This window comes from Lolium perenne, chromosome 2, assembly GCF_019359855.2.
Source record: "Lolium perenne isolate Kyuss_39 chromosome 2, Kyuss_2.0, whole genome shotgun sequence".
Taxonomy (NCBI): Eukaryota; Viridiplantae; Streptophyta; class Magnoliopsida; order Poales; family Poaceae; genus Lolium; species Lolium perenne.
In genome coordinates, this window is record NC_067245.2 from 209136078 (window position 1) to 209147733 (window position 11656).

Sequence of the window (11656 nt, forward strand, 5' to 3'; positions counted from 1 at the left end):
TAATCTCTCTCCTCCAACTAAGCAAACTTATAATATTTTATCTCTTATAGCCAGCTGACTGTACCTTATTGTACTTGCTCTTAAAGGTCGTACTTTAACCAGGCCGACATGACCAGACAAAGGCCAGACTCCACTTCTGCTCTTGTGGCATGCTAGACTGCTAGTACATCGTACATATACTACTACAGTACCAATACACAACTAGCTAGCTACTTCAGTTTATTAGCTTCATTGACACACATAGTCAAGCTATAATACTAGTTAGTTTAACTCTTCTATTTTTGTTGCACGCAAAACTTAACATTTATTTAAACACTAGATATTAGCTATAAACTACATATTTAGCAACCAATTATTTTTTATTTTAAATTATTTAATAACCCATAAATTCCGGGTTATTACATCCCCTCCCCCAATAAAGGTCGATTGGAGCTCTCCAGATCGAGGTGGCGAGATCGGTTTACTTCCTTTTTTCAGGCCACCAAGGTGGTGGTCAAGAAGAGGAGCATCGGCCTGCTGTTGTCCTTTGTAGATCTACGGAGCGGGCAGTTGTGGAGACTGTGACAATCTTCGGGACCAGGGGATTGATGCTGGCGTCTTTGCCTTGCCCCTACATCCTATGGTCGAATGGCGGCCCTCTTCTAGGAGTTCAACCTCCATCTCGGCGTCGCTTCGTCCCCAAGTGGTTTGTCCCCAGAGATGTCGAGACGAACCGTAACTAATGAGGGACTCCATGTAATTGTTGCTTTTTAATGCAGCTTCTATTCCTTCCGGGGCCGCTTACTCTTAAAAAAAAAAGAATCAATAACTATTGATTGCTGGCATAGAAAGAAAGACAGATGCAAAGCTATCGAAGTAGGATATACTATCTCCATTCTAAAATAAGTGTCGCAACCTTTTTAAACATAAATGTGTACACTAAAATATATGTACTAGATACATCCAAACCTAGATAAATTTGCGATAGATACTAGAAGGGCCAGTGCCATCGTGACAACGAACATTGCGTGGATTAGGCGGCAATGCGTTGGGTGTACATGAACAAGTACGTACTACTGAGTACTGAACCATGCACCTGGCTGAGCATTGTCCGCAACACAACCAACGCTTCGATTCCGTATCATCATCTCCATCTCCATTAATTAAGGGGAGGAAGTCAATGCATCAGTCGTTCGTTTACCCCCGATCGAGCCCGTCTCATTCCCCAATCAACCGCCCGCCTAGCTCCCCTGTATCCACATTCTTCTTCCACAGCCCGCGTTCGCCCGGCCGCCGCAGCCTCGCCGCCCCATCCCCCGATGCCCTCTCCGACGCCGCTTCCCCGCGCCGCGCCACCATCTTCTGTCCTGTGAAACCCCACCTGCTCCTCTTCAGGCAACCCGTCGAGAAAGACGCGGCTCCGGCTGGGCCTCGCCGGACGACTAACCGTCTGCGGCCGTCTTCTTCTCGGCCGCGGAATCAAGCGCCGCCCCTCCTAGCCGTCCCCAGCCACCTCGACTTCTCATCGGTCAGTCTGTTTTCCTCCGCTCCTCCTTAATCATGTGCGCCTTCGTCTTCAATTGCCTCTCTGCTCACGCCCCCTTGCATGCGCTCTGATTCAGACAAGGTAGAGGAGGACGGCCACAGGGAGGATGGTGGAAAACAGGTTGGTCATGAGGAGTTGCTGACGTCGCCGTCCGGATTGGGCGATGCAGCCCCGACGAGCAGGCCATCTAGTCCAACCTCGAGCTCGCCGTCCAGCCCCGCACAAGGTAATTTCTTCCCAGAATATATGATGTATTCCCCATTTAAAACAGTCCCCTGGCCCAGCAATAATATGGAGTTTTTTATGATTAAAGATAAATTTGGATTTCCCATCCCTATCTGCTTCTTCAGATCGGCAGAAAAATTTAGCTGACAAGCAAGTGAGTTACTAGAAGTATAATTTTAGGTTAAGCTTGCACGTACAAACAGAAAACTCGTTAAGTGCTCTTTTATTTTTAGTATAATATATATGCAGGGGAATTATGTGTTTAGTCACCTGAAATCTTTCTGATTTTTGTAGAGCTCTGTCACGTGCAATGGCGAGGCTTGGTGAACGAGCAGGCAGCTCCCGCCTCGATGTTGTCATTTCAATCCTGGCTGGCCAAGGGCGAGCACTTCTCCCGATTCAGGCTAGCTATGTACGTATCAGAATAAACGGTGAGTGTGGTTTCCTCCTCTCTCCGTGCCCTGCCTGCTACCTCTGGCTTCGCTGATTCAAGATTTTCTGTTTTTTTGTTTGTTCAGATGGGGATCGATGTGGTACACTTGATCTTCAGCCTGCGGCCAGCCCTGACCTACACTGACATGGAAATTTAAAGGACTAGGCGTCCACCTCACTCTCGCTCAACCCTGCCGCCATCCGGGTGCAGCAAGGCTCGATGCCTGCAAGGACTTGCTGCCGACGATGGTTCGCCGATGCGGACCAAGAGTCGTTGTCCAGGCCCTCCACCAGCACGTCGCCGCCACCCCCTCAACTCCGGTTATGCTCCACGAGAGCAAGACCACCACGTACGAGAAGGTAGCCACCACCCATTTTCCTTGTTGGCTACTTCTGTTGGGTCGTTGATGCTAAGATGCTGTTGTTGTATGTGATCTTTGTGTTGTGCTAAATTTGGGTCAGATTAATTTGGTCTTTAGTTGTAGAGACAAAAATATGATAACAAATTGTACTGTAAGACATAATAAGAATATATGATGAGATGATGAAACTGATTTGGTGAATTTGCTTCTCATCTTTGCATGCATCTATCTTGTAATCGATGAGGAGACCTGAAACCTGAGTGTCTCCATGTATGTATCATATATGCCGTTGGCTGTGTTGTGTTTAACATAGCAGCATTCGAGGGTGTCGAGATCTAGTTGTAACCTGAGTTTGTGGTGCTCAAGTACAACTTCATTCTTTTGGTAAATGGTCATGCATGTGTATAACATATGTCAGAGTTTGGTGCGGTCCGGTTTAATTAGCTCGTTCTGCTTTCATATTAATTAAGCCAATGTTCATATAAGCACACGAAGCGAAATAACCGTTTATGTACAATCAGATTAAAACCTAAATATTTAGTTAAACATGGTTTGGTAGAGGCCCTAATATTCTTCTAATTTGGTCATCTACAACACAACCTGAAGTTAATTAGTTTCAAGATACTAATTGCATTTAACTGGTACTGTTGAAGGGGCGCATCTAATCAGGAACAACGAATTCCTCCTACTTTCCCTGCCAAAAAAAAGATTTTCTCCTACTTATGTATAGATAATACTCTCACGGGAGCCATTTTATATTCAAGACAGGATTTCTTTTTATATCTGCAAGACAGGATTTTCTGCAAGACAGGATTTTTTTTATGTACATTATATTTGTTGGAGAAGGTCTCCCACGGGAGCCATTGCATGACAACAAGCTCAAGCTTGTAAACCTTTTTAGCAATTTTATAACCAGGGCACTAGCATTCGTGGTTTTGGCATGTTTATTTTCTCTTGTTTCTACATTGTTGTTGAATATTGTGACCAGCGTACTTACTTCCGGCTTATTGCTGCTTGTGTATACAGGAATGATCTGTCCAACTATTTATAGGAGAACATTGACTACCAAACATACTTTTATGCCAGGCCAAGAGGCGAACCTGAAGAAGAAAAACCGAGGTCTGAATTCTGCAGGTTTGTTCTTGGGACTCATCCATAAGCAAGTATCGAGTATGGATCTAATATCTTTTGTGACAAATGCAAGTTAGATTATGTATCTGCTTTGCATTGTTGGCCACCAAATCGAGGTAAATGGAGGCGTTGTTTCCATTACCGTTCCACTATGATCCGTACGCAGATGTTCGTTGCAATTTGTTTGTACATGTCACCGCGATCGTGTATATATATAGTCTAAAACAGAAAATTCTGCTGCTAAATAGATTTTATTCACTTTTCTTGTTTAGCATTAGATCATTCCTTGGTTTGGGCATGAATAATTTGTTTGGTTTCCATTTGTGTGACTTGTAGATCCAGAGGTGTAACTTTTTAGGTTTGTTCCAAACTTTCACGTGATGTGCAAAATAAGCTAGATTCATGGCGTGTTAAGTCAGTCCAAAAAAATGATACATTTATGGTTTCTATAACATCTGGACATCAATCACACATGTTTTTTTTGTCAGTATTGTATGTTAGATCGGTACAAGTTTCTTCACAACGTTATCCAGTTCTTGTTCAGGATTCTGAAACCCATCACAAATATTAACTCGTTAGTTAATAGCTATGATGTGTTCTATGTAATATACAACTTCCTCTAAGATGGTGCTTACACTGATATTCTTAACGATTCATAGGATTTCCTTTTTTCACCTCTGATGTGGTAAATCACAAATATATTTCTACCCATTGGGATGATATTCCTTTTCAATTGTCCATGGCCATTCAGGAGCTCACCCCCAATCTGCACCCTGGCCGCCGCCATTCACGGGCTTGTCAACATTGGCACCCTGGGGTCAAGTGTTATTTTTTTCTTTGTTTGCCCTCATATCGATGTTGCCATGCTTCTATCCAATTCCTTCACGTTGTTGTACTTACTGAAAAGATCCTTCTATCATGTAGCTTATCATTTCCGGCAGGCTTCGAATTCAATATTGTAGGCTTATTTCTTGTTCGGAAATGTGCATCAGTATTAGTCTACTTATTTGGATGTCTAGCTGATCTTATGTAATTCAAAAAATGGTACTACAAATTGCATCAATGTGAATTCTAAATGCTACTGCAAATTCCATGCATGCTTGTTTCCAGTGTCTTGCTGGGTTATGAATGATTTGAGAGTTGCAAACAATCTTATATTGGACATAATTAATAATTTTGTTTAGATTTTTAATATGAGTTAAATTGGCGGTGGTTGCTCTGTCGGAAGGCTTCAATCACTTGTCTACATTTAATAGTACTTGCTCTGTTTGTGCTCATGTTGTTATTCACCTCACTCACCTCATGTTTGGAAATTTTAATTTGGGAATTAGCAATGCACTTTTTACCGAGTTTTTGGAATACTTTATCTTTACTGTTATTAACACAACAATCATGCCATGAAATGGAATATGCAGTCAGTAATTTATTTAGGGTGTGTTTGGTAGCCCGGTTCATCTGAGAATGACTATCTGATGACTCCAACCAACTTGAAATAAGATGAGATGTTGTTTGGTAGCACAAGTATGGGCTGAGATGAGATGTTGTTTGGTAGCACATGTATGAGATGAGATAGGATGCCACCACAATTGATTTTAGGACTAATTCAATATTCGAACAAAGTTGAGACTATCTAAATATAAAACATACATTTACAAAATACACACTAATTCAATATTCCATAAAATATATACTTATTCAATATTCAGTAGTTTTTTTGCAAAAAGGTGCTCATGTTTTGCTAAAAGGTCCTGAAACAGAGTCAAAAAAATCAACCGGCTCCTCTGCTCTGATCTGCAGCGTACATGGAGCAGCACCGTTCATCGATGGGGTCCTTCGCTCGGGTGTGTATGAACAGCGAGTGCTGGCCAACTGCTGAGTAGAGTCGGGCGGTGGCCAGACCGGCGGCGGACAGGGGAGGGTCCCGACCAGGAAGGGCCGACAGATAGGCAGGCGTCTACCGGCGAGTAGGGGAGGGGTCGGCGGCCAGATAGGCCTCTTCCGGCGAGCGAGGGGAGGGGTCGGCGGCGGCCGGCAGCCAGGGGGAGGGGCGGCGGTGGGTGGCGGCCATGAGGAGGGGAGACGGGCCTTAGCCTGGGGAAAGCGAGGAAGGAGAGAGCGAGATGAGGCATTTTGTGAGAGTAAGGAGACCACGGGTTTGTGTCTGGGGGATGCTAGCGGGCCTTTCGAGATGTTTTGCGGGATGAGCTCAGCTAGGCTGAGCTTCACAACTGGGCTTGGCTGAGGGGGGTTTTCTGTATGAGGTGGCCATAGCTGAGATATGTTGGTCCGGGCTAACAAACATATACATCTCTGAAAATCTCTGTTGAGATGAGAATTTCTGTGTTGGCCCGAGCTACCAAACACACCCTTAGTTTATATGTTTGTTGTCTGTTTCATCAGTTCCTTAATTCTCAAATAGTAATTTAACTATATGACCTATAGATCTGATATTGTTCTTTGTATTATCACTCCACCCAAGATTTACCATTGGTGTTGCTATGTCAAGTTTACAATTGCATTGCCTATCTTTATCTGACTTTGCTGATTGTTGGGTCTGCAGATATACTGGGATAAATCTTTTCCAGTGGCAGCGATGGCCTCTTCTTGGTCTTCATGTTATAGGTGAGCTTCTGATTGTTCCCTTCTCTGCTAGTATTGGGCTTCTGTCTGGTAAGCCACATGTTCTTGTATGGTCTCTGCTAGTAGAGCATTCATCCTCAACTAGGGAGTGGACGTCTAGTGAACTAGTTATAAAAAAAAATCGGGATTTTTTGCTCGGTTAGCCTGTGTATCGAGGGTGCTCTGGAAACTCGGTTTAACATCCCAAAAATTCAAAACAAAACAAAAGAATTTCCCTAGTTCCAAATTTTGGAACCAACAAAAACTTTTATTAAATTAAGTTAGATGCATAGTGATCTTGCTTAATTCTTGTGCTATTGCCATGATTGATTGTTAAAGTAGTTTGAAATAATCTTAAACCCTAAACCTCACCCCTCTTTTCACCATCTTAGTTAAAATAAAATAAAAGGAAATTAAATAAGAAAAAGGCATATGTGCCTATGGCTATTTTTATAAATCTTTACCCTAAGCTCTTCTACTTTGTTTAGAGGTTTGGAAAACCTTCATAAACCTTACCTAGTGCTTAGCAAACCAAATCCAAAGTAAAACACAAGAAATAAAAAGAAACTAAAAATGCCATAGAGGCATATGAGAGTAAAATAGCAAATATGTGAATTTAAGAATCTTGACCCTAAGACTTGTGGTGAATGGTTGGATCACTCCTATATACCATTTCAACACTCAACAACACCAATTGGGTCAAGCCAAGTCACATAAAAACTCAAATGCAACATATGCATAGAGGCATATGTGGCACATAGCCATAATACCCAATTCTTGTTCTATGTCTTTAAACCTTACCCAAATGATGTGAAACCATCTCTCAACCTAATATAACACTAAATTGACCCTAACCCATGCCCAAGTAAAGCAAGGGGAACAATTTACAAGTTTAATGAAATTTGACACATCACCTCTTATGTGTTATGGCCATTTTTGCAAATCTTTGAACAAGACCATTTGAAATAGTTTCAATGGTTTGGAAATGTTTCTAAACTAATAAGAATCACATTAGAGTCAAGGAAAGTCAATTCAAATGGAAAGAAATCAAATAGTGAGAAAATCCCAATTTCACTCACATACACATAAGGCCAATTTTGCAAATCTTCACCAAAGGCCACCATTGCTTGATCTATTGCTTGGAGAATACTTATATATGATAAACAAACACAAATGCATCAAAGAAACCAGAATCAAATCAAAGAAAATCTCAAAACCAACATACATGTGATAATGGTGAAAATTGAGTTTTATAAAATGTTCCTCACTTTACCCCCTGATTTTGACTTTTCTTCAAACCAACCTTGGTCAACTATTGCCATGTCATCCAAGACCTTGTCAAGGTGAACAACTTTCATGTTGACCACACATGCTAACTTTGACCAGGTTGACCAGAATGAATGTGACAAGAGAGGACTTTGAAATAAAGAGAAGATGACCTCAATTTTGAAAACTTGCAAATCAACACCAAAATGAACACCACCACCACCATTCCATCACATTAATTAGATAATTGAGCTCCACCAAAAAGAATTGCAAAATTCCACAAAAAGTTTCATGCGGCCATTAACACAAACACCTTGCAGGCACAATTCAGAAAATGCAATACATGCTTATACCCACTGGATTTTAGCCTAAACCTTGCATGATCAGATGTGATCATCACTCCTGTACCTCCTCTGCATCAAACAAAGCCCTTTGGCACTGATTAAAGTGGTGCAATGAGCAAAAACTTCACCATGCCGAGCCCAAGGACACCCCCATGCCACTCCTCCTCCCCACTCTTCTCTGGCCACTTTAACCTTGTCAAAACGATGCACCAGACTATACCACGCATGCCAGTACCCTCCACGGCCAGAGAAACGCATGGCATTGGCCCAAACTGGACGCGCCCAGAACGCCCAGGCCGTGCCAGAGCGTGCACCGGCACCACTCTGGACACGCCAGTGCATGCCCACGCCCCGTCGCGTCTGTCCTTCTCTCCCTCTCTCTTTGCGCATGCATGCTCACCTCGACGCTAGCTACCTCATAGACATGCTCCAGAGCTCGCGCGTGCACCGTCGCCATCGCCATGATCGCAACTCTGCCGCCACGGTACTACAAGTACGCCACCATCGCCAGCACGCCTCAGACCATCATTCGGCGTGCCATCACGCGCGTTAGCTCCGCCTAGCCATCGCCTACCTTGCGCGCCCCCTAGTTTGCCCCTTCGAGCACCAGAGACGCCACGCCGTCGACGACCCCCTTCGCAGCACCCGCAGCACCCCTCGACCCTATAAATAGAGCCACTCCCAGCACGCTCTCTTCACACCATTCAACTCCCCTCTCATCCACTACTAGGGAAAAGCCTATAGGTGGAGGCAAGTGGTGCCGGCGCACCACCTTGGACATGCGCCGGTGGAAAGTATTGCCGGCGCACCACATTTCAGCCGCGCCGGCGATGAAGGACTACTGCCGGCGCACCTCGGGGAAAGACTCGCCGGCGCTATTTCCTGGCATGGCCCCGGCCGATTCGGGCCAGGCCCAAGAATCATTGCCGGCGCACCGGCCCAGTGGTGCGCCGGTGGAAAGTTTGCTATTGCGCACCCACTGGGCCGGTGCGCCAATGATTCTTGGGCCTGGCCGGGTGATATAGCCGAAAAGGGTATGTCTTTAGCGCACTAGCCCAGTGCGCCGGCGGTAACACTGGCGATTATTTCGCTCAACAACCACTCCCCCACTACTACCACTCCACTCCTCCACACAAACCCGAGCCTTCTCCCAACCCAGCTCATTTTTGCCCATTTCTATCCCCAATTTCACCAATTTGACCAAACAAAATCATATTTTTTGAGCAAATCTTCCCTTCCTACATGCATCTCCCACATCCCCCTATGTAGATCTAGATCTACTATCCCGCATTGACCGCTCAATCTAGATCTAGATCTAGAAAGTCGGCTTCCATACGCCATTGTCGCGGCGCGTCGTCTCGATCTTATCGACGAATATATCAAACAAATATGTGATTAATGAACAAATTAAGGAATGAAATCGATGTATGTTGGACATTTGAAGAAAAGCTCTCGTGTGTGGCATATATATATGTTGTGCTTGTGCTTGTGTGTGTTGGCGTTGAAAATGAGTTGCCAACGTTGCGCCGAAATGTTGATTCTTCAAGTTTCCGTTTCGGCACATTTCTGGCGCTCCTATGTCCTACCGTGTAGGAAGGTCATGCCGAAATTTTCCGTGAAAACTACCGACGGATGCATGGTTCTAATGAATTATGTAATCTTACCATGCAAAGCGATAATGGTTATCGAGATGAGTGAAAGCATCGTGATGAGATATCAAACACGCGATCATCGACATGTATGAAAATAACCGCACGGAGGTATTGTGTCCGTGCTTGGGAGATGCAAACGAGGGAAATGGTTTGACCCGTATTCGTGCAAATTGCGGGGGCACCGCTCACTAATGGTTTCATGCATGGACACACTCAATGGATGAGTGATGATGGCGCGGAGGTCAATGGGGCGACGGCGGCGGTGGTAAAAATGGCCGGCAAGAAGGAGGGCATCATGATACGATGACGATGAAGAGTTTGTCGCACATGACGATAACCTTGACGACGACAATAACCTTGACGACGACAATAACCTTGACGACGACGAAGAGGTGACGCTAGCTTCAGTCGTGCGGGACCCTCATCTTCAAGATCTGCTTCTCGAAAAGACGAAAGGCGCCAAGCGGAAATCAAAGCTTGAGCAACTCGAGATAGACTCGAATACTCCGTTGTACGACTCGGGTCGCGGGTTGGGGAGTCTCGCTTGAGAGTAGCTCTCGATGTGCTACGAGATGAAGGCGAAACACGGATGGACGGACACAAGCGTCGACGACATCCTGGAATACGTGAAAGATCTCCTTCCCGCCGGAACACGTGTCCCGGTAGTCTAGCCGAGGCCAAGAGAATCACGTGCCCTCTCGACTTACCCCACGAAAAGTATCACGCCCGCATCAACGATCGTATCATGTATCGCAAGGAGCACATGGACAAGACCAAATGTCCTGTGTGTGAAGCTGAACGGTACAAGAAAGGGAAGAAGAAAGCTCCTCGGAAAGTTGTGTGGTACTTCCCGCTCGCCCCGGCTTCAACGGTTCTACGCGGACCGCAAGGAAGCAAAGCTCATGCGCTTGCACGCGAGAAAGAAAGGAGGCGGTGTTGAATGATAAAGAGCGGATTGAGCACCCGGTCTTGGCGCACCCTTCGGATGCAAGCCGGTGGAAAGCATTAGACAATGAATTCGGAAGTTTTGGGGCGGATCCCGAAACATCGGGTTGGGTGCGAGCACGGACGGATTCAATCCGTTCGGAAACGAAAGCAGACACACATTGCACATGGCCCGTGTTTGTATGGATCTACAACCTCCCGCCCTGGCCGTGCATGAAGAGGAAGTACATACGAGATGAGTATGCTAATTCAAGGGCCGACACGGCCAGAAACGATATCAACATGTATCTCGAACTATTAAAGGAGGAGCTTGAAACGTTGTGGGCGGAGGAAGGGGTAGATACATGGGACGCCGTCGCGGAAGAATATTTCCCTTTGAGAGCCGCGTTGATCACGACGGTGCGGGACTACCTCGGATACGGTTACATTTCGTGCCGGGTGTGCCATGGACACAAGGCATGTGTCGGGTGCATGGAAGAGACGATGTTTTTGCAGCTTGGTAAGGATCCGGCTCTTCGAAAACGGTTTACATGGGGCATCGAAGGTGGCTACGTAAAAGCCGACCCGTGGAGAAAGCGTGGAGATACGTTCGATGGTACAAATGAACCCCGAGGACCTCCACGTAAGAAGAGCGGCGAAGAGATCGATACTTTGCGAAAGGTTGGAAGGAGTGCCTGCGCCGGAAAGATTCGTCAAAAGCACGGAGAGAAGAAGAAGAAAAAGGAAACGACGCCGCTCATTGGTGTATGGAAAAGGAGGTCCGTGTTTTGGGACTTGCCGTGGAAAATTCTCGATACACCTCACGCCTTGATGTCATGCATATTACAAAGAACGTGTGCGAGAGCTTGCTTGGCACTCTTCTCAACATGCCGACCGGACCAAAGATGGGCCGAAAGCAAGACAGACACGAAAGTTTTGGGCATCGGGGAAGAGCTTGAGATCCCGCCGGCCCAAGAGGGACGATCGGAGGAGGAGGCGGACGGCGGTCGAAGCGCAAAAGGATTAAGCGGCCGGACTATTACCGTCCCCCTCTGCTTCACTTTTAGTCCCGCCGAGGTCGATCAATTTTTCAATTGCCTTGTAGGAGTCGAGTGCCCTTCGGTTACTCGGGCTAATAAGCGGATACATGGACCCCAAGAAACGAAACTTCGGCGG

General features: G+C 45.6%; 1 long non-coding RNA gene across 2 annotated transcripts; it reads left to right on the forward strand.

Moving 5' to 3' along the window:
* The first annotated feature begins 1119 nt into the window (after window positions 1-1119).
* On the forward strand, window positions 1120-3872 carry LOC127334715 (uncharacterized). Of its 2 annotated transcripts, XR_011751052.1 has the most exons (5): window positions 1120-1507; window positions 1602-1751; window positions 2045-2181; window positions 2269-2542; window positions 3571-3872. It is a non-coding gene; the product is annotated as an uncharacterized lncRNA (long non-coding RNA). The 2 variants fall into 2 exon arrangements; XR_007872396.2 differs by lacking the exon at window positions 3571-3872 and having other exon boundaries at window positions 1123-1507; window positions 2269-2733.
* The last annotated feature ends 7784 nt before the right edge of the window (window positions 3873-11656 follow it).